The 22,258-nt window shown below is 42.8% G+C and overlaps 1 pseudogene; it reads left to right on the forward strand.

The window, feature by feature from the left end:
• Positions 1-1,975: 1,975 nt before the first annotated feature.
• On the forward strand, positions 1,976-20,562 carry LOC123402379 (annotated as a pseudogene).
• Positions 20,563-22,258: the final 1,696 nt, after the last annotated feature.

Genomic DNA, 22,258 nt, shown 5'->3' on the forward strand with positions numbered 1-22,258 from the left:
TCTCCTTATCCTCTTGCTTCTCCTTCTCCTCCTCCTCCTCCTCCTCCTCCTTATTCTTTTACTTCTTCTTCTCTTCTTGCTTCTTCTCTTTCTCTTCTTCTACGTAGCTTAGACTAATCCAAGAAAGACTAATTTGGCTAATTATTCTACAAAATGACATAATTAGCTTAGTTAGCTCCAAAATGACCTATTTAATAAAAAATGACCTATAGTTAGCTAAGTTCTCTCCTAAATGACATAATAAGGCCGAGAAAGCTTCAAGATGACCTATTCCCCCTAACACTACAGGAATCAACTATTTTGATGATAGGTATAATCTTTGACGTCAGCAAATCGTCGGGGCAGACGGTAAATGGGAAGTTTGCTGTCATGGGCAGACAGCAAAGAGTTACTATCGTCAAAAATCATGAAAAACAGACGTAAAAAAAACCACATGGCAAAAAATAGTTTTGCCGTCAACTATTTGGGTAGATGACGGCAAAGGCACGATTTTTGCCATCTACTTATGCTACGGATGACGGCAAAACAAGATGTCCACGCTCTTGTTAACTGACCCAAACGGCAGGTAGTTTTGCCGTCTTGGATTAGCAAGAGAAGACGGCAAAAATTAGTCTTTGCCGTCAGTTACGTCGTATAGAAGACGACAAAGAGTAAAAACACAGCTGCCCTACCTCCCGCGAGTGGAAAAAGAACATACCGGATAAAAAAATGAGCGCAGCAGCCCCTCCCTCTCATGACTGGTGGTTCCCTCCTCTAGGGTTCACAGCGAGCCTCCCAGCTGCCGCCGTCGGGCCCTCCCCGACCGCCGCCGCCAGTGCCCTCCCCGACCGCTGCCGCCAGTGCCCTCCCCGGCCGCCGTCGTTCGTCTACGCGACATGGTGGGAGGGTAGGCCACCTCCGGTCGGGCCTCCCTCCACCACACCTCCGGTCGGGCCTCCCTCCACCACCGCCAGTGCCCTCCCCGGCTGACGCCGCCGGTGCCCAGCCGCCGTCGGACCTCCCTACCACGGACCATGGCAGTGCTATTTTGATTCCCATCTTCTCCATGGACCATGGCAGTGCTATTTTGATTCCCAAGGATCCCTATCACCGCCTCCTCAGCACCTCCCCCTTTTCACCTTTCCAAATCTCCAACAGATTCCAGTATTTTCTTGCAACAAAGACCGGTAGATCTATATCCCCTTCCTCCTGCAGGGTATGCAGTTCCTATCCAATTAAGCAGCGGAGGTGCAACGTTCCCTTCGTCTCCATAACTTCCAGGTCTCTGCTGTTCACCACTACACGTCTTCCCAGTCGGTTCTTCAGACGTTGGCTGACCAGCACCGAGGTCCACAAGAAAAGCTCCACATGATTTATCAAGTAGCAGGTCTTCAGTTGATTGGTTCAATCCTGGAAGGTACATTTATTTCAGTTATTTGTTTATCACTGATCTTAGTTTTTTGCGAGTGATCTTAGTTTACAGTAAAGTGGTTCTTTTTTTTTTGTATTACACCTCCCTTATTTAACAATGGAACTCGTGATTTATCAATTGTTTATAGTAGAAGTGCATGTAGTCTTCATAGTTTGATTAATTCAGTGCTTGAACATATTTTTGTTTGAATTATTTGTTTGCCACTGATCTTTAACAGTTATTCATCCTTTTGATATCATGTAATCAGAAGTTTTGTGGTGTTATCCCAAAGCAAAGATCGATAAGATTTTTTTTCATTCTTCTTGGAACCATATATGAATGACATATGTGCACACTTTCTTATTATTTGATTTTTTGTAACTTGCCGCTCGCTCAGTTACGACAAAACAACGATGATCCCCTGTTTGTGATAGTGATATCTCGAGTGTTGGAGTACTACTGAAGGGATCTATGCAGAGCAATTGAGCTCAGTGTTGTGATCTTCCATCATTAGCGATTTTGATATTTGACAAATATCGCTTGTTGGTACCGTGTGTGTTGGCCCTGACAGATCTGCAGCCCTCGATGTGGCCTCTATTTTCTGTACCAGATTCTCCATGTAACCACTTTCTCAAGGTGTCCCTTGATTCTGCCCCACCCATCCAGGTTTTTGTTGAAGATGAAAGACAAGATAGTCCACAGATCAGGTTCGGTTTTGAAATCCAAGGTTTTCAACTCATATGTTTCTAAGACAATTGCCACTATTTTTCTGCTGCATCTTTGTATTTTAATTTCTGCAATACAATATTTATCTTCCATGCAATCTGAGTTGTGTACATAACATACCCAAGAAGAATTAAAAAATGCAGTTCATCAAATTGTACACTGGCAATCTATAGTGTAGTAACATCTTTGAATATGAAATTTGTCATATTATTTATTCATATTGTTATCTTCTTTGGCATGTGGATGTTACTCTGAAAACCCACAAAAAAATCCCGCAGCAACGCACGGGGCATTATCTAGTTACTACGTTATCCATGCTCTTATTTGCATTTCTTTTTCCAAAATTCAGCAGCAATGGCGAATCTGCCCAGTTGGATTCTTCTGTTCCATCGCTTGCGGAAGTAGAAAAACCATTTTTTAGCAAAGCTGAGAAACACAACAAGAATGCTCTGCGGAGTGTATCAGCGCTTCTCATTGGCGATGAGAAACTGGCTGGCTCTAGCAAATTCGATATGGTAAGGAATATCTACCTAATGCACTACCATATATGTATATATTACCTCATCCTGTAATCTGTCTACTGCTTTGTGTAGGACAAAGTGCTGAAAGGGTTCGAAGCTCGTTGTGCTTCCGGATCTTCCAGTGGCACTAACATCCAGGCTGGTGATGTTCCTTTGAAGTCTTCAGAGATGTGCCCTTCTAAGATCACAATACCACGAAAAAAAGCTCCTTTGGATCTCACCTTGAAGACTACCCTGCAGTTTGTTTCATCATCTTCTGTGAAGTGGTCCGTATGCATTAGCTTCTCTTGCATTTTTTTCTAGTTTTCATTTAGAAAATGCACCCTTCCCAGAGAAATTTCATGAGTATCTTGATTTGGTGGCATAACTTAGATTGACACTCTGAAAATCAGATATGTAAATGGTATGTGTCAGTCAGTCATTCAGTCTCATTGGATGCTTACTGCACCTGCAATTTTTTTCCAGATATTTCAAATAGGTATTGATGTCTGTATGATCCAGTGCTCCAAGTGATATCATGTCTAGTATAGGGGCAGTGTTGCCGAGCCCCTTGCTCAGAGTTATAATGGTAGGCCTCAAAGTTCAGGACGCATGAGGCAAGAGAGCATCAAGGAATTCTTATTCTCAAAGGCACTGCAGTCATGGGTATATCCACAATCCATGTTATCTCCTCCCATCGTATCTGCTATGCTCTCATCAGCTGCACAAGGAGGTAATTACTAGACTTGCACTATTGTTTTCTTTTGAAGATAAAATATCCCCGTACTATCGTGGATGTATCTCTTTACCTTTTCTCCTTCTGGCATGTAGAAAGAGAGTACATTGACAAAAGGTATCAGGATTGGGAAGATTCTTTTTAGAATCTTTACTACATGTTCCGGAAGAATCTGTTGAATATCTTCTGTGGTATCTTCTTGCTCCTCAGAAATCGATCCTTCGAAATAATTTGATAAGTATATGGAAAATTTAACTGTTTTTGTACATGTACAAAGAATTCTGAACTCGTTAAGATTCCACATTTGTCTCATGATCACCTTCGCTTGCAGTTATATTTCATTTTCCTTGGAAGTATTGAATCTTTGGGTTTTACTAGACTGTTATTCTATGACTCACCCTCGTTCATCTTACTGAACATCACTTTTGTTACTGTAGTTTATACAGCACAATTTGTTGCTCTATTTATCAGCGGAAATTGTTTGGAGAAGCAGTCCTGTAATGCCTACTTGTCACAATCTACACGTGGCATGAGGTCACTACTACGGAAACAGGTCAGTCCTTCATTTTGTTTTTCCGACCTCATCATCGTTTTCACATTTCTATTTAAAATCCCTATTAAAGTGCCACATTTCTGTTACGGACCAACAATTATGTACATTAGTGCCTGCAACTTCTAAGTTCTAATTATTTCAATTAAGTAGATAAACTTATTGGTTGACAAGCACTCATTTCTTCATTTCTTCATGTAAAAGAGTATATTCTAGATTTCTTCATTTCCCTCTTTCATTTTTTGGGGACATACGACATAGGAGTTACAACATCATACTGGTTTCACATGTGAATAAAGTATCTTTAATACTTTTGTGATTAACCCAATGCTTATTCTATTTTTTTGCCCATTTTGCTGAAAGAAATATCTTTTTGGTTGTTGAAGTCAATTTTCTACCCTTATTTGGTACCATAATAGGAATGAAATATTGACTTGGTATATTGGTCTCTATGGCATTGAATTTCTCCAAGCTAATCCAAGCTGTGTTGATTTAAATCTTTGTACTGGGTTAAAATATCATTGTCACTTACAATCATATTGTGTGACCATGTGGCTGCATTGTTGCAGGGTGTTTGCTTTTCTATGCCCCTTTGCAAGGCTGAAGTAGAGGAGGCTACCGAAGACGACCTGCTTGAGTTCTCAAAAATCCGAACACTCGACCTGGGCCAGGTTCTATTTGATTCTTCAACTTTCCCTTATTTGCTTTAGACAAACTGCAGCTACCGGACTGACTGGGATTGTTTTCTATTGGATGGGCAGACACTTCATGTAGATGCTTTATCTGAGGTTGACAATACCATACAGTCGCTCCTTATATACATGGATGTGCTATGGATTATGCTATATATATATAGATGTTCTATGTATTATGCTATATATATATATATTGATGTGCTATGGATTAAGGATGTTATATATATGATGTACGGATTATGGATGTGTTATATGCTGTATGGACTAAGGATGTTATATATATGATGTATGGATTAAGGATGTTATATATATGATGTATGGATTACGGATGTGTTATGTACTGTATGGATTACGGATGTTATATATATGTTGTATGGATTATGTTATATTTATATATATGTTGTATGGATTATGTTATATATGTATATATATGCTGTATGAATTATGTTATATATATATATATATATATATATATATATATATATTGTATGGATTATGTTATATATATACATTGTACATTTATGCTCTTTGCTGTCATGTTCATGACGGCAAAAAAATGTGGCGCCCTCAACATGTGGTTTGCCGTCTTGTGTAACTTCAGAAGACGACAAAAAATATTCCATATTTTGCTGTCATGTACGGGTGAGGAAGACGGCAACAGGGCTAACGTCGACCGTTAGTTAGGCCGTTCCGTCTTCTGACCATTTTTTATCGTCTACCAGACAAGCTGACGGCAAAATAGTTTCATTGACGGCAAACATTTTGCCGTCTGCACTGCCGGACGCTGACGGCAAAGATACCCTTTGCGGGCACATGATCTGACGACATTATTTGCCGACATGGGCTCACGGCAAAATTTTTGGCGACTGTAATTCGCTCTTCGCCGTCTGTAGCGTCTTGACGGCAAAATGCTCGATTCCTGTAGTGTAACTTAGGTATTAAATGGCCTATAATTAGCCTAGCTAGATCCAAAATGGCTTAATAAGCATAGTTTGCTCCGAAATAACCTATTTTACCCAAGTTAGATCCGAAAGGACCTATAGTTAGCTAGGCTTCCACCTAAATGACATAATTAGCTTAGTTAGCTCCAAAATGGTCTATTTAATAAAACATGACCCGTACTTAACTAATTATCCTCAAAATGACATAATTAGCTCCAAAAAGGCATTCTTAGCTAATTTAGCCCGAAGAAGGGGACAAGAGGAGAAGAAAGAGGAAAAATGAAAGGAAGGAAGAAGAAGAAGAAGAGACGGAGGAGGATAAGAAGAAGGAGAAGAAGGAGGAGAAGAAGGAGAAGGAGCTCCTCCTTCTCCTTCTTCTTCCTCCTTCTCCTTCTCCTTCTTATTCTCTTCTTCTTCTCCTCTTCCTTCTCCTTCTCCTCCTCCTCCTCCTCCACCTTCTTCTTTTACTTCTTCTTCTCTTTCTCTTCTTCTATGTAGCTTAGACTCATCCAAGAAAGACTAAACTGGCTAATTATCCTACAAAATGACATAATGAGCATAGTTAGCTCCAAAATGACCTATTCAATAAAAAATGACCTATAGTTAGTTAAGTTCTCTCCTAGATGACATAATAAGGCTTACGTAGCTCCAAGATGATCTATTCCCCCTAACTTAGGTATTAAATGGCCTATAATTAGCCTAGGTAGCTCCAAAATGGCTTAATAAGCATCGTTTGCTCCAGAATGACCTATTTTACCCAAGTTAGCTCCGAAACGACCTATAGTTAGCTAGGCTTCCACCTAAATGACATAATTACCTTAGTTAGCTCCAAAATGGTCTATTTAATAAAACATGACCTATATTTAGCTAATTATCCTCAAAATGACATAGTTACCTCCAAAAAGGCATTCTGAGCTAATTTAGTCCGAAGAAGGGGACAAGAGGAGAAGAAAGAGGAAAAATGAAAGGCAGGAAGAAGAAGAAGAAGAGAAGAAGAAGAAGAGAAGGGGGAGGATAAGAAGAAGGAGAAGAAGGATTAGAAGAAGGAGAAGGAGCTTCTCCTTCTCCTTCTTCTTCCTCCTTCTTCCTCCTTCTCCTTCTCCTTCTTCTTTTCTTCTTCTTCTCCTCTTCCTTCTCCTTCTCCTCCTCCTCCTCCTCCTCCTCCTCCTCCTCCTTCTTTTACTTCTTCTTCTATTCTTGCTTCTTCTCTTTCTCTTCTTCTACGTAGCTTGGACTCATCCAAGAAAGACTAAATTGGCTAATTATCCCACAAAATGACATAATTAGCTTAGTTAGCTCCAAGATGGCCTATTTAATAAAAAATGACCTATAGTTAGCTAAGTTCTCTCCTAAATGACATAATAAGGCTTACATAGCTGCAAGATGACCTATTCCCCGTAAGTTAGGTATTAAATGACCTATAATTAGCCTAGGTAGCTCCAAAATGGCTTAATAAGCATAGTTTGCTCCGGAATAACCTATTTTTCCCAAGTTAGCTCCGAAACGACCTATAGTTAGCTAGGCTTCCACCTAAATGACATAATTAGCTTAGTTATCTGCAAAATGGTCTATTTAATAAAACATGACCTATACGTAGCTAATTATCCTCGAAATGACATAATTAGCTCCAAAAAGGTATTATTAGCTAATTTAGCCCGAAGAAGGGGACGAGAGGAGAAGAAAGAGGAAAAATGAAAGGAAGGAAGAAGAAGAAGAAGAAGATAAGGAGGAGGATAAGAAGAAGGAGAAGAAGGAGTAGAAGAAGGAGAAGGAGCTCCTCCTTCTGCTTCTTCTTCCTCCTTCCTCCTCCTTCTCCTTCTCCTTCTTCTTTTCTTCTTTTCTCCTCTTCCTTCTCCTTCTCCTCCTCCTCCTCCTCCTCCTACTTCTTTTACTTCTTCTTCTCTTCTTGCTTCTTCTCCTTCTCTTCTTCTATGTAGCTTAGACTCATCCAAAAAAGACTAAATTGGCTAATTATGATACAAAATGACATAATTAGCTTAGTTAGCTCCAAAATGACCTATTTAATAAAAAATGACCTATAATTAGCTAAGTTCTTTCCTAAATGACATAATAAGGCTTACGTAGCTGCAAAATGACCTATTCCCCCTAACTTAGGTATTAAATGGCCTATAATTAGCCTAGGTAGCTCCAAAATGGCTTAATAAGCATAGTTTTCTCTGGAATGACCTATTTTACCCAAGTTAGCTCCGAAACGACCTATAGTTAATTAGGCTTCCACCTAAATGACATAATTAGCTTAGTTAGCTCCAAAATGGTCTATTTAATAAAACATGACCTATACTTAGCTAATTATCCTCGAAATGACATAATTAGCTCCAAAAAGGCATTCTTAGCTAATTTAGCCCGAAGAACGGGACAAGAGGAGAAGAAAGAGGAAAAATGAAAGGAAGGAAGAAGAAGAAGAAGAGAAGAAGAAGGAGAGAAGGAGGAGGATAAGAAGAAGAAGAAGAAGAAGTAGTAGAAGAAGGAGAACGAGCTCCTCCTTCTCCTTCTTCTTGCTCCTTCTTCCTCCTTCTCCTTCTCCTTCTTCTTTTCTTCTTCTTCTCCTGTTCCTTCTCCTTCTCCTCCTCCTCCTCCTCCACCTTCTTCTTTTACTTCTTCTTCTCTTTCTCTTCTTCTATGTAGCTTAGACTCATCCAAGAAAGACTAAATTGGCTAATTATCCTACAAAATGACATAATTAGCTTAGTTAGCTCCAAAATGACCTATTTAATAAAAAATGACCTATAGTTAGTTAAGTTCTCTCCTAAATGACATAATAAGGCTTACGTAGCTGCAAGATGACCTATTCCCCCTAACTTAGGTATTAAATGGGCTATAATTAGCCTAGGTAGCTCCAAAATGGCTTAATAAGCATCGTTTGCTCCGGAATGAACTATTTTACACAAGTTAGCTCCGAAACGACCTATAGTTAGCTAGGTTTCCACCTAAATGACATAATTAGCTTAGTTAGCTCCAAAATGGTCTATTTAATAAAACATGACCTATAGTTAGCTAATTATCCTCGAAATGACATAGTTACCTCCAAAAAGGCATTCTGAGCTAATTTAGTCCGAAGAAGGGGACAAGAGGAGAAGAAAGAGGAAAAATGAAAGGCAGGAAGAAGAAGAAGAAGAGAAGAAGAAGAAGAGAAGGGGGAGGATAAGAAGAAGGAGAAGAAGGATTAGAAGAAGGAGAAGGAGCTTCTCCTTCTCCTTCTTCTTCCTCCTTCTTCCTCCTTCTCCTTCTCCTTCTTCTTTTCTTCTTCTTCTCCTCTTCCTTCTCCTTCTCCTCCTCCTCCTCCTCCTCCTCCTCCTCCTTCTTTTACTTCTTCTTCTATTCTTGCTTCTTCTCTTTCTCTTCTTCTACGTAGCTTGGACTCATCCAAGAAAGACTAAATTGGCTAATTATCCCACAAAATGACATAATTAGCTTAGTTAGCTCCAAGATGGCCTATTTAATAAAAAATGACCTATAGTTAGCTAAGTTCTCTCCTAAATGACATAATAAGGCTTACATAGCTGCAAGATGACCTATTCCCCGTAAGTTAGGTATTAAATGACCTATAATTAGCCTAGGTAGCTCCAAAATGGCTTAATAAGCATAGTTTGCTCCGGAATAACCTATTTTTCCCAAGTTAGCTCCGAAACGACCTATAGTTAGCTAGGCTTCCACCTAAATGACATAATTAGCTTAGTTATCTGCAAAATGGTCTATTTAATAAAACATGACCTATACGTAGCTAATTATCCTCGAAATGACATAATTAGCTCCAAAAAGGTATTATTAGCTAATTTAGCCCGAAGAAGGGGACGAGAGGAGAAGAAAGAGGAAAAATGAAAGGAAGGAAGAAGAAGAAGAAGAAGATAAGGAGGAGGATAAGAAGAAGGAGAAGAAGGAGTAGAAGAAGGAGAAGGAGCTCCTCCTTCTGCTTCTTCTTCCTCCTTCCTCCTCCTTCTCCTTCTCCTTCTTCTTTTCTTCTTTTCTCCTCTTCCTTCTCCTTCTCCTCCTCCTCCTCCTCCTCCTACTTCTTTTACTTCTTCTTCTCTTCTTGCTTCTTCTCCTTCTCTTCTTCTATGTAGCTTAGACTCATCCAAAAAAGACTAAATTGGCTAATTATCCTACAAAATGACATAATTAGCTTAGTTAGCTCCAAAATGACCTATTTAATAAAAAATGACCTATAATTAGCTAAGTTCTTTCCTAAATGACATAATAAGGCTTACGTAGCTGCAAAATGACCTATTCCCCCTAACTTAGGTATTAAATGGCCTATAATTAGCCTAGGTAGCTCCAAAATGGCTTAATAAGCATAGTTTTCTCTGGAATGACCTATTTTACCCAAGTTAGCTCCGAAACGACCTATAGTTAATTAGGCTTCCACCTAAATGACATAATTAGCTTAGTTAGCTCCAAAATGGTCTATTTAATAAAACATGACCTATACTTAGCTAATTATCCTCGAAATGACATAATTAGCTCCAAAAAGGCATTCTTAGCTAATTTAGCCCGAAGAATGGGACAAGAGGAGAAGAAAGAGGAAAAATGAAAGGAAGGAAGAAGAAGAAGAAGAGAAGAAGAAGGAGAGAAGGAGGAAGAAGAAGGAGAAGGAGAAGGAGGAGAGAAGCTCCTTCTCCTTCTTCTTCTCCTTCTTCTTGTCCTTCTTCTTTTCTTCTTCTTCTCCTTCTCCTCCTCCTTCTCCTCCTCCTGCTCCTTATTCTTCTTTTTCTTCTCATTCTTATTCTCTTCTTGCTTCTTCTCTTCTTGCTTCTTCTCTTTCTTCCTCTACGTAGGTTATTTTCCCCAACAAAGACATACTTAGCTAATTATCCTCCAAAATGACATAATTAGCACAGTTAAGTAAAAACATGATAAGAACCTTGGTTAGCTCGTTAAAATGACTAATTTAGCTCCAAAATGACATAATAAGGTCAAAATGGATTAATAATCATAGTTCGCTACAAAATGACATATTTTATCCATGTTAGCTCTAGAATGACCTATACTTAGCTAAGTTCTCTCCTAAATGACATAGTAAGGCTATGTAGCTCCAAGATGACATATTCCACCTAACTTAGCTATTAAATGGCCTATACTTAGCTAATTTCTCTCCGAATAACCTATATACTTCTTCATCTAGTATTATTCTTCTAACTTTCTTATTTGTCATTTTGCAGATTACATTCACTTCATGGGAAGCTTGGATTATATTGATGGAATGCTTGAAGATGATTTCTTGTACCATGGCTTCACGGAAGCTTGTATTGAAACTATTATAGTATATGGATATATAATTGTATGCATGTGGATGAAACTGGTGTAATATATGGTTTGGTACCGATGCAACTTGCATAATATGTATGTACTATGGATGAAAGTTATTTTAATATGGTTATGAGTACGGAAAGAAATTTATTTATGTCAAATATATATATATATATATATATATCCTGATTATTGTGAAAAATGCTGGATATAATAAGAAATAAATTAAAAAGGGGCTCGTTCCCCCCTTTGCCGTCTGCCCCCACATGGCAAAGGTGGGATGGCAGCCGACAAAGGGGGAGAAAGAGGGGGCTGGTTCCCCCCTTTGCCGCCTGCCCCCACATGGCAAAGGGGGGACGACATACGACAAAGAGGGGAGAGAGTGGGGCTGGTTCCCCCTCTTTGCCATGTGGGGCAGACGACAAAGAAGGGAGAGAGAGGGGCTCGTTCCCCCTATTTGCCGTCTGCCCCACATGGCAAAGGGGGGAACCAACCCCCTCTCTCTCCCCTCTTTGCCGTCTGCCCCCACATGGAAAAGGTGGGATGGGAGTTGGCCATGTAAACTTCTGCTGCGGGCCCGTGACCTGCATACTCGGAAGGAAACTCATTCAGAACCGAGTCCGAGTGCCGGGACAGCGGGGCAACCACAACGGACTCTAGAACCGCCACTTGTGAAAATGTGTTCTGGCACGCCTGGGCGTGTTGCACCCAACACTGGAGCCGCGGACTGCGAGACCGCTTGCTGCGGCGCGTGACGGCGGTGCAGGTCGATACCGGAGCCGACTGTTGGAGAAGAAGAATGCCACGGGCCCCGGCACGGAAGTGCGTAGCCCCACGATGAGGAAGCGCCTCGACGTCGAGAGGAGCATCCCGAAGCCACGCCGAATCATCGATGATGAAGGAGAGAGCGCCGAAGAAGATCATGTGACCCATGCTCGAACCTCCATCGGACGACATGACGAAAGGAAGTAGTCGCAAACTCACCGGAAGTCGCTTAGACGCCTGCCCCACGGTGGGCGCCAACTGTCATGGGTATAAGCCTGACAGTAGATGTGTAGGGTACGAAAAGGATGGGCAGAGTCCTAGCTACGGCGAGGATGTATGAGTTCAGGCCCCTCTGCGGTGGAGGTAATAGCCCTACGTCTCAGTGCTCAGGGAGCTTGTTGTCGAGTGGAATAGGGAATACCATGAGTTGCTAACCCCTTTACCAGCGGGGGAGGGTGGCTTATATAGAGTGCGCTGCCCTCCACAACGGTTCCGGTACAGGGGTGGAGTAGTGGCGATTGAATGCGTACGTTACAGGTAACGTACGCCCTAAATGCTAATAAATGCACCTGGAAACGTACGACCGTTTCCCTCCAGGGGGGTTACGATGTACCGAGTGGTATCGAGTCGGTTAACCTGATATGCTCCGAATGCTAGTTCCCGACTGGATGATCGAGGGTATGTTACCGACTGGATGACAGGGACTCCTTAATTCAGTCGGAGCTGACTAAGGGTCTAGTCCTATGCGAGGGGTAGTCCTTGGGTAGGACGCCTGCAGGGCAGGCCTATGACCCTACCCTAGGACTATAACCCCATCAGGGACGGAACTCACTTGTTCTCTATCTTCCGCAGTTGCTGGGCATTGAGTCTTACCCAATTTTATACCTTGTAACACTCGCAAGAACCCCTTCTTGGACTGTTCAATTTTTAACTTCTTCAAAACTTTATCAAGGTATGTGCTTTGTGGAAGTCCTATTAGGCGTCTCGATCTATCCCTATAGATCATAATGCCTAGAATGTAAGCAGCTTCTCCTAGGTCCTTCATAGAGAAACTTTTATTCAAGTAATCCTTAACACTCTCCAAAAACTCCACATTGTTTCCAATCAGCAATATGTCATCCACATATAATATTAGAAACACCACAGAGCTCCCACTCACTTTCTTGTAAATACAAGATTCTCCAACCACTTGTATAAACCCAAATGCTTTGATCACCTCATCAAAGCGCTTATTCCAACTCCGAGATGCTTGCACGAGTCCATAAATGGATCGCCGGAGCTTGCATACTTTGTTAGCATTCTTTGGATCGACAAAACCTTCGGGTTGCATCATATATAACTCTTTCTTAAGAAAATCATTAAGGAACGCTGTTTTGACATCCATGTGCCAGATTTCATAATCAAAAAATGCAGTTATTGCTAACATGATTCGGACGGACATAAGAATCGCTACCGGTGAGAACGTCTCGTCGTAGTCAACTCCTTGAACTTGTGAAAAACCCTTTGCCACAAGTCGAGCTTTATAAACGGTCACATTACCGTCCGCGTCCGTCTTCTTCTTAAATATCCATTTGTTCTGAATAGACTTACGACCTTCAGGTAATACTTCAAAAGTCCACACTTTGTTTTCGTACATAGATCCTATCTCAGACTTCATGGCCTCCAGCCATTTGTTGGAATCCGGGTCCACCATTGCTTCTTCATAATTCAGAGGTTCATTGTTGTCCAAAAACATGATTGATAAGACAGGACTACCATACCACTCAGGAGTAGTACGTGATCTTGTCGACCTGCGAGGTCCGATAGGAACTTGATCCGAAGTTTCATGATAATCATCATGAACTTCCTCCTCAACCGGCGTCGCTTCGATAGGGGTTTCCCCTTGCCCTGCGCCACCATCTAGAGGGATTAGAGGATCGACAACCTCATCAAGTTCTATCTTCCTCCCACTCAATTCTTTCGAGAGAAACTCCTTCTCAAGAAAAGCTCCGTTCTTAGCAACAAATACTTTGCCCTCGGATTTGAGATAGAAGGTGTACCCAACTGTCTCCTTTGGGTAACCTATGAAGACACACCTTTCCGCTTTGGGTTCCAGCTTTTCAGGCTGAAGCTTTTTGACATAAGCATCACATCCCCAAACTTTAAGAAACGACAACTTTGGTATTTTGCCATACCATAGCTCGTATGGTGTCGTCTCAACGGATTTTGATGGTGCCCTATTTAAAGTGAATGCAACTGTCTCTAATGCATAACCCCAAAACGATAACAACAAATCGGTAAGAGACATCATAGATCGCATGAATGGCGCACCATGTATGTGGTGCGCCACTACTATATAGCAGTGGCGCACCACATACTGGTGCGCCATTAATGTCCATATTACTAATGGCGCACCTTGTGTGTGATGCGCAATTACTATTTTGTCCTGGCCCGACACCCATTCCTACACTTATCAGTGGCGCACCATGGAAAGTGCGCCATTACTAGTTTTAACTAGTAATGGTTTTCAGTTTTTTTCAAAACTAATAATGGCGCGTTCTTACCAAGTGCATTAGTAACCCTGGTTACTAATGGCGCATTCTTACAAGGTGCGCCATTAGTAACCTGTGAGTAGTAGATATTTTTTACAGCCCCACTTCACACTCACTTCCCCCCACTTCACTCTCTCCACCTCTACTAACCTTGCTGGTCTCGGCTGCCTCCTCCTCCTCACCTCATTTGCACCATAGGTAAGTAAGGGGAAAGCTTTCTTTTTGATCTAGATCTACTTTTTTCTCCCTCAAACGTGTACACACTTTTTATGGCCTAGATCTACCACTACTGGATTTCAGAATTTTGCCGTCTGCTTGGCCTTTGCCGTCTGCTGACACATGGCAAAGGTACTCTTTGCCGTCAGCTGACACAGTTCTGACGGCAAAGAGGTGGCTGATGGCAAAACTTTATTTTGCCGTCGGCCACCTCTTTGCCGTCAGCTAGCGGACGGCAAAGAAGCCTTGCGCGGACGGCAAAGGGAGGTGGGACGGCAAAGTTCCCCCCAAACGGCCGAAACCCCACCCCACCCACCCCTCCCCTTTGCCGTCTGCCTGGGGGCCTTTGCCGTCCGCCTGGGAGCGCAACGGACGGCAAAGGGGACGACGACCCACCAACCCAACCCCCACCCGTTCCACCCCGGGACCGTTGTCGTCTGCCTGGGAGCGTGGCGGACGGCAAAGGCCCACCAAATACACTCAAGCCCGCCCCTCTCCAACCGACACTTCCCGCCCACCCCTGCTCGAATCCCCCACCGCGCGCGTCGCAGCCTACCCCACGCCGCTGCCCCGCACCACCTCCTCCCCGCGCCGCCTGCCCCGCATCGCCCGCGCCCTCGCCCTTTCCCTCCTCGCCGTCCTTCCTCGGCTCACGCCCTCGCCCTCCTCGCCGTCCTCACTCCGCCCGCGCCGTCGCCCTCGGCCTCCCTCGCCGTCCACCCTCAGCCCGCGCCCGCGCCCTTGCCCTCCTCGCCGTCCTCCCTCCCCGCCTCCCTCGCCCTCGCCCTAGCCCTCACATTGCCGGCCAGACCCGCTCCTCGCCTCCTCAACTGCGACAGTGGTGACCGCCTCTTCCTTGGTTCAGGTCAGTCCTCGCTCTCTCTCTCTTTCTCAGATTTTCTACAATCTTTAATAGTAGGATCTCTATGATAGGGTTTTTACTTGTTAATGACTATCAAATAGTCCGTTCATGTAGGCACTAGTAATCGTTTTAGCATAGGGAGTAGAACTATCGGCTTGCATATTTTGTCCTGTTGTGTATTGTAGGATTAAGCATAATATTGTTTTGCAACATTTTCATAGAACATGTGTAAAGGCTGCGTATGTGTCCGTTTTGACATTCTTATGATTGCTATGCTTGTTTTTATTAATGTAGGCCGCTGATATAAAATGTTAAGTGGTGTAAGTATGAGCACATGACTCCCCATATTGTTGATAATTGTAGAGAATGCTTGCATTTTCTCTCTGGGAAAATGGGATCTAGTTCACTACAAGAAATATGCTCATACATGACATTTTTGAAGATGTCGTTGATGAATTCGTCATAAATCCATGACGATTTCATCCAAAATCATCATAAACCGTTTGTGGGGATCAAATCTACATATAAATTACGACGATGTGAGTCAAAATCGTCGTAACCGCATAAGATGAGATCGTCATAACTTTTACGACGATTACAAAAATGTCGTAACATGTTCCAACCAATCAGAACTCTTCCCACGGATCAATGACATGGCACGCATCCATCCATCCATCCATCTATCTCACCATCTCACATCCATCCATCGCTCCACCCACAGAAAAAAAAGAAAACCCCACCCACAGCCCAAACCCTAGCTCAGACCCCTCCCTCCTCCCCATCTCCTCGCCGCCGCCACCTCCTCCCCGTCCCCGCCCCCTTCGAATCATGTCCTTTCCCCGCCACTCCCACCCATCACCCACCTCGCCATCCTCCTCACCCATCATTCCCCATTCAACATACCTCCCCGTTCCCCGTTCCCCTCCATTTTCTACTTCTCATGCAGGATCCAGATCCACGAGAGCTCCCTCCCTCTCCCGCAGGATCCAGATCCAGGAACGCACCCTGAACCGTGCAACCGCCAGTCCTGGCGGAGCTGACCCCGATCCGATCAGATCCCTCACCGCCCGCCCTCCTCAGATCTCCCCACGCGCTCAGATTTTCGACATAGAGGTTGGTGGCACCACGGTGCTGCTGCTGCTGCTGCCACTCGGTTGCTTTGACGAGCGGGAAGCCCGTCTCTTGTCGCGGTTTCTTGATCGAAATGTGATGTTCTTCCTGTTGCGCAGGTCCTGCCGGTGGGGGTCCGCGTCTGGAAGCTCGTCGGCTGCTGCTGCTTCTTGCTTCGGGTGCTCAATAGCAAACCCGGCCGACAGAGATGGGGGTGGCGGGGGAGAAGTTCCAGTTGGGAACAATGGGGGCACTCAGCCTCTCCGTGGTCTCCTCGGTCTTCATTGTCATCTGCAACAAGTCGCTCATGAGTGCCCTTGGCTTCATCTTCGGTATGAGATCCAATCTCACGCTCTCCAGATGTGCTCCACTCATTCTCTTTGTTACCAGCGCTTCGCCTCCCTGGTCGTATCCTCTGCATTCATTTCAGTCTTAAGTCTTGATTAGTAAAATATACTACTACTACCATTCAGAGTCGTTCATTGTAAAGCCGTCACACTGCAAGGAATAGCGTCAATGATAACGTAACAAGTACTGCATTTTCTAGGAGTATCAACTCTGGTAGCATCCCTAAATTAATAAGTATAATATACTGTATTAGTAGCAACTTAGGGTGACTTGATAGCTGTGACTAGTGACTAATCTGTGCATGTTCCCACGAGAGATGCTGCAGTCCATTCACAGCTGCATTTATTTGAGACGAAACCAGGGCACTTTATCTTTGTGGAAGAGATGGCTGACAGGGCTTCGATTGGAATTTTGTTCTGCACGGGCTGCGGCTGTACGATGCACACAAATCCATTCTCCGTCTGGAGGCGAATTCGGAGGCAACACTTCTGGACTGCTGCTTCAAGGATGAGTCTGTGGCATTTGCCGGCGGTTCGGATGGATGTGCAATAAGGTATCAACAAAATTAGTTGCAACACTCCACGTAGTCCATGTGCTTCGTCATCACAGAAACATAATGCTTGTAGCGTTTTTCTTTTCCAAATGCAGGGGCACCGTCCTCTATTTACCTTTGTAATTATTTAAGGTAAACTATGAAGTTAGAATAATTTCGGTTACATAACTATGTACTTTATTTCGGCAGAAAAATTGAAGTATACAATGAAAATGAAAATAATTTAGACAAAGCTAATGTAATCCCATCTACGTCAGCTGCTTGGCTTTATGGGTGGAATTCTGATAATACGATTTGTCTGAGTCACTTTTATGTGTTTTGCTTTTAGTTATGTGTTTAAGTTAAATATTAGGCAGATGAAAGTTGAAATTTAATGCTGAATGCCAACTATTTGAGAGATGCATGCTAGGGGCATATATGATTCTAGACTCCTAAAACTTTTTAGTCCCTTACATACTTTTGGCTAGCTCATGTCACACTGCAAGCAATTCAATAATGTGATATCTGAAACTACTTTGCCATCTCTTACAGGCAAGGTGCATGGAGGTAGGCTCAGCTTCGGCGTCTTCCATTAGACTGCCCCGCTGCTGCCGGCGACACTGTTTGGCATCGGCACGGTGAGCTCCTCTCCCTCCTCTGCTCCGTGCCTTCTGTCCCCGGTTGCTCTGATGATCCCCGTGGCCTTCGAGCCACGGTCATGGTGTGGGTCTATGGCCATCGTTCCATGGTTGTCTGGTTAGGCTGCTAGAGTCCTTTATTTCTTCCTACTCAAAAGTAAAAAGTGAATTTGGTGGATCTAGTATGGGAGATTATTCTTTGAATCTGCATATCTTTTGTGAAATATGTCATATGAAAACATCTCACCGCGTTTCTCCTGGTTCTCTTTAACTTTAATTGTTTCTTTTCACGCTTAAAAAGGTTTATTTTCCTTTTAGAAGTTTGCTGTGTATCAGGACATGTTTGTGGACTTTAACTACTGTATTCCAGATTATGCTACCAACCAAAATCAAATTATTAATTCAAATACTCCAGTCTTAGTTGCGATTACAGTGCAACAAAACAAACAACATCAACAACATGAATCTTGATGCAGTTTAGATGGTTTATCATGTGCAGATAGCCAAATACATGCAGGCTGTGGCACCCATCAGAAAATAATGATGATAGTGCTACTGTGACTTTTAGTGTTTCTGTGTGGATTCTTGGTGTGGTTGTGGCTTCTTTTCTTGCTTGTTGAGCTCTCTGTTCCTGCTTACCTACTTGTGGTTGGCGCCTTGGCTGGTGCAGCAGCACAACACCATACCAACTCGATAAGCTGCTTCGTGTTTTAGCTGATTCTCGACAAGTTCGGTCTCTGAATTGCTAAGTGGTAGTCTAGTGACTGATATTTTTGCCTGCTCTTAGTTTCTCTCAAGTCAAGTCTAGTCCAGTTAGGCTTTTTTGACTCTTGATAGGTACTACTGATTTGGACTGGTGTTTTCCTAAAATTATATGCTGGTTTCATCAGCTGAGTGGAAATGCTTCTGTTTCTTTTTGTACGCAGGTTGTACCTTAGGAAGAAGACTGAGGGATTGTTTGTTGAGGAAGTATGGTGATCTGAACTTTGTTCTCCCAGGTAGATGCATGCTTTCAATTCTGTTGGATCCATTCCATCCTTTTGATTTACTTCACTTGCAGTAGAATTCTTCCACTTTTCTCTTGTAATTTTCTGAATGAATTTGCAGTTATTCTTGCCTAGTCCACTCATATCACACTTCTACCTAATTCAGTACAGTTGCACTTGCGCGTCGTGCCTAATTATGCTATTTGCTACTGTGATTTGAATTTAGGAGTAAGATGAAATCCTTTTCTGACAATAGTAGGCAGGATTTAGTGACAGTTTCCAATCCTCTATTTCTTGAGTTCGACACACTCAAGACAGAACTTGAACCTTCCCAAGCGTCGATAGTGGTACCCTTCTGATGATAGACTTCATTTGCATCTGAAAAGGATCGGATGGCCACGTTCTTCTCCACTTCAAACAATCAGAGGGGCCTTTCCGCATCAACCTAAAAATTTCTTTCTCTAATTTCTGAAGCATAGCATCAACCCAAAAATGCAGCAAAACAGAATGTAAATGTTAGCCCTTTAGTATAACACGATTAGAGCTCCGAAACACATGGGTTTTGTTTTGGCATGCTTGTTTACTTTTTCTTGTTATCTTTAGCTATCTACTACTCAATTATGCACAGCAACACAAGAGATTGTTTCAAAGCTAGGTCAGAACTTAGAACAGTTCCTGTCATAATTGAAATGATACCTCTGTGCCATTCGGTACGAGGCCAGAAAGTGCAGACAAGAAAGTTGAAGGTAGCGATCACTAGTATATCTGAAGTAAATTTTATCTCTTCTCCAACAAAGCACAAAATAATCCAACCACGTTTGCTTCTCTAGTAGTTCGCCGGAGATGCTTTTGTGGGGCAAAGGGGGTGACATGTGTGGGGTTGTAGTCACCTATTCATATGCTTGTAAATAAATTTTCTCAGTATAAATTCAGATTTTCCTGCTGCTGCTCGTGTCCTACTTCTCTCAGTCTGTTTTCCCACGATTTTCCTGCTGCTGCTGGTGTCCTACTTCAGATTTTCCTGCTGCTGCTGATGTCCTACTTCTCTCAAATTTTCTCAGTATCATTCATATAGGATCACAACCTACTGCTCCTACTTCTCTTAGTCACATTTGTTTTTTGTACAATGAGGCTAAGTGCAGCAGGAAAACATCATTTTTTCAGATAATTATTGCTACAGTATATTTACTTGGACCGCTTAATTATATTTTGTTGGGAAAAACACCACACACATGTTTCTTTTGAAAGACACAAACATGTCTTCATTGTTGACCTTATAAATAGCACACCACCAATTTCTAGTTGTTGATTTCGCTAGCTGTGAGTGAGATTTATCATATATATCCTCTAGGTTTAGTTTTGAGTACAAATTAAACGCTCATGCTTGTTAGTACAACAGTGCAAGTCTGATTAATTAACTATTTGAGAGATGCATGCTAGGGGCATATATGATTCTACACTTCTAAAACTTTTTAGTCCCTTACATACTTTTGGCTAGCTCATGTCACACTGCAAGCAATTCAATAATGTGATATCTGAAACTACTTTACCATCTCTTACATGCAAGGTGCATGGAGGTAGGCTCAGCTTCGGCGTCTTCCATTGGACTGCCCCGCTGCTGCCGGGGACGCTGTTTGGCATCGGCACGGTGAGCTCCTCTCCCTCCTCTGCTCCGTGCCTCCTGTCCCCGGTTGCTCTGATGATCCTCGTGGCCTTCGAGCCACGGTCATGGCGTGGGTCTATGGCCATCGTTCCATGGCTGTCTGGTTAGGCTGCTAGAGTCCTTTCATAATCATCATGCCACTGTTTGTTTTTAAAGTTTGCTCGTTTCTCTGCTTACCATGCTAGCTAACACTAGCCTACCTGATGCAAACTTGCTGAATATATGTATGGGTAGTTCATGGTGGTCACTTATTATCCAAGTGAGTAGTTTTGGTACTTAACGAATGGTGTTTCAGCTAGCTTGCACCTCATCTAGCTACTCACTGTTATTGTTACACTTGAGATGATATTTTGTTCTTCGAAAGACGTTTTACAATTTAGCATTGCCATCTAGTTCCTGCGCCTCAACAATACATTACTTTGTTTGTATGGAGGTATACTAGATCCCATAAAAGCTGGTATCAGGGATGCAAAACTAGGAGTGGGGAAGCAAGAGCAGGATGACTTCTTCACAGCGAGTGCTAATTTCTGTATTTTCTTTTGAGATTCATCTCGGTTGATGCTTCAGCTGTGAAAACTGGTATCTGATTGTCAACTGTGAATCAGATGAGTTATTGTATTATGTAAACCTGGAGATGTATTATGTGATGTTATATGATGGATGATTTTAATTTGACTTGGAGTTTTATTGATTTGAATATGAAATAGTGCTGCATTTAATATTTGACAAATAATTGGTTGAAAAGGCCCAATAAATAGAAATGAAATCAAGTTCTGGAATTTTTTTTGTTGAATTCAAAAATGAAAAAAGGCCAAAACTGAAACTGGACCAAATGTATTTGGTCACTAAAAGGCCAGGGCCCAAAAAAATTCAAAAAATAAAAACTAAAAGTGGCTATAAATGGGCTAAGGCACAAAAAGAAGCCCAAAAAAAATAAAACCAGCCCATGTGATAAATTGAAATGGGTTGGGTTGATTTCAACTATGACGTTTTGATTTCGTCGTAATTTTGCCACGTAGGACTGCCATGTAGGACTGGGTTAGATTGTCAACGACGATTTATGATCGTTGTAAAGGTTACGACGATCCATGAATCATCGTAAAAGTTACGACGATTTTGATCAAAACGTCGCTGCTGTTCATTTGTGACGCTCCGTTTTCGACGCTTGGTTTTTGGTCGCGAGATTGTCGTAAACTAAAAACCGTGATGATGTAGCGACGCAAATATAGCGTCGTGTATTAGCATATTCCTTGTAGTGGTTGTGTAGACATTTGATTTAGTTGTGTTTTCTAGGTCTCCAGTTGGGCTCTAGTTGATAATTGTAGATACTGCTTACCGAACCACGACCCCCTACCCCTGACCCCTGACGCCACTAACCCCAACCCCCGAACCCCGACCCCCGACACCCTACCCCTGACCCCCCGACGCCACTAACCCCAACCCCCGACACCACTAACCCCCAACCCCCGATCCGACGCCACTAACCCCCAAACCCCGACCCCCGACGCCCGACACCTCTTCGGCCTCTTGTTAACAAAAAAGACCCCCGACCACCGACACCAGTGACCCTCGACCCCCGACGACACTGACCCCCGACATAGACGCCACTAACCCCCAACCCCCGACGCCACCGACACCCGACACCGCCGACCCTCGACGGCAATGACTCCCATCGCTACTAAACCCCGACGGTGGTCATAGTTTTGTAAATTATGAGTTAGGTCACATATTTTTCGATTATGTTAATTATAAAAACATCGTATTTGTGTTGATCGTGTGAATTTCAATGTGCAGTTGTTTGACG

The sequence above is a fragment of the Hordeum vulgare genome, chromosome 1H (assembly GCF_904849725.1).
Source record: "Hordeum vulgare subsp. vulgare chromosome 1H, MorexV3_pseudomolecules_assembly, whole genome shotgun sequence".
NCBI lineage: Eukaryota > Viridiplantae > Streptophyta > Magnoliopsida > Poales > Poaceae > Hordeum > Hordeum vulgare.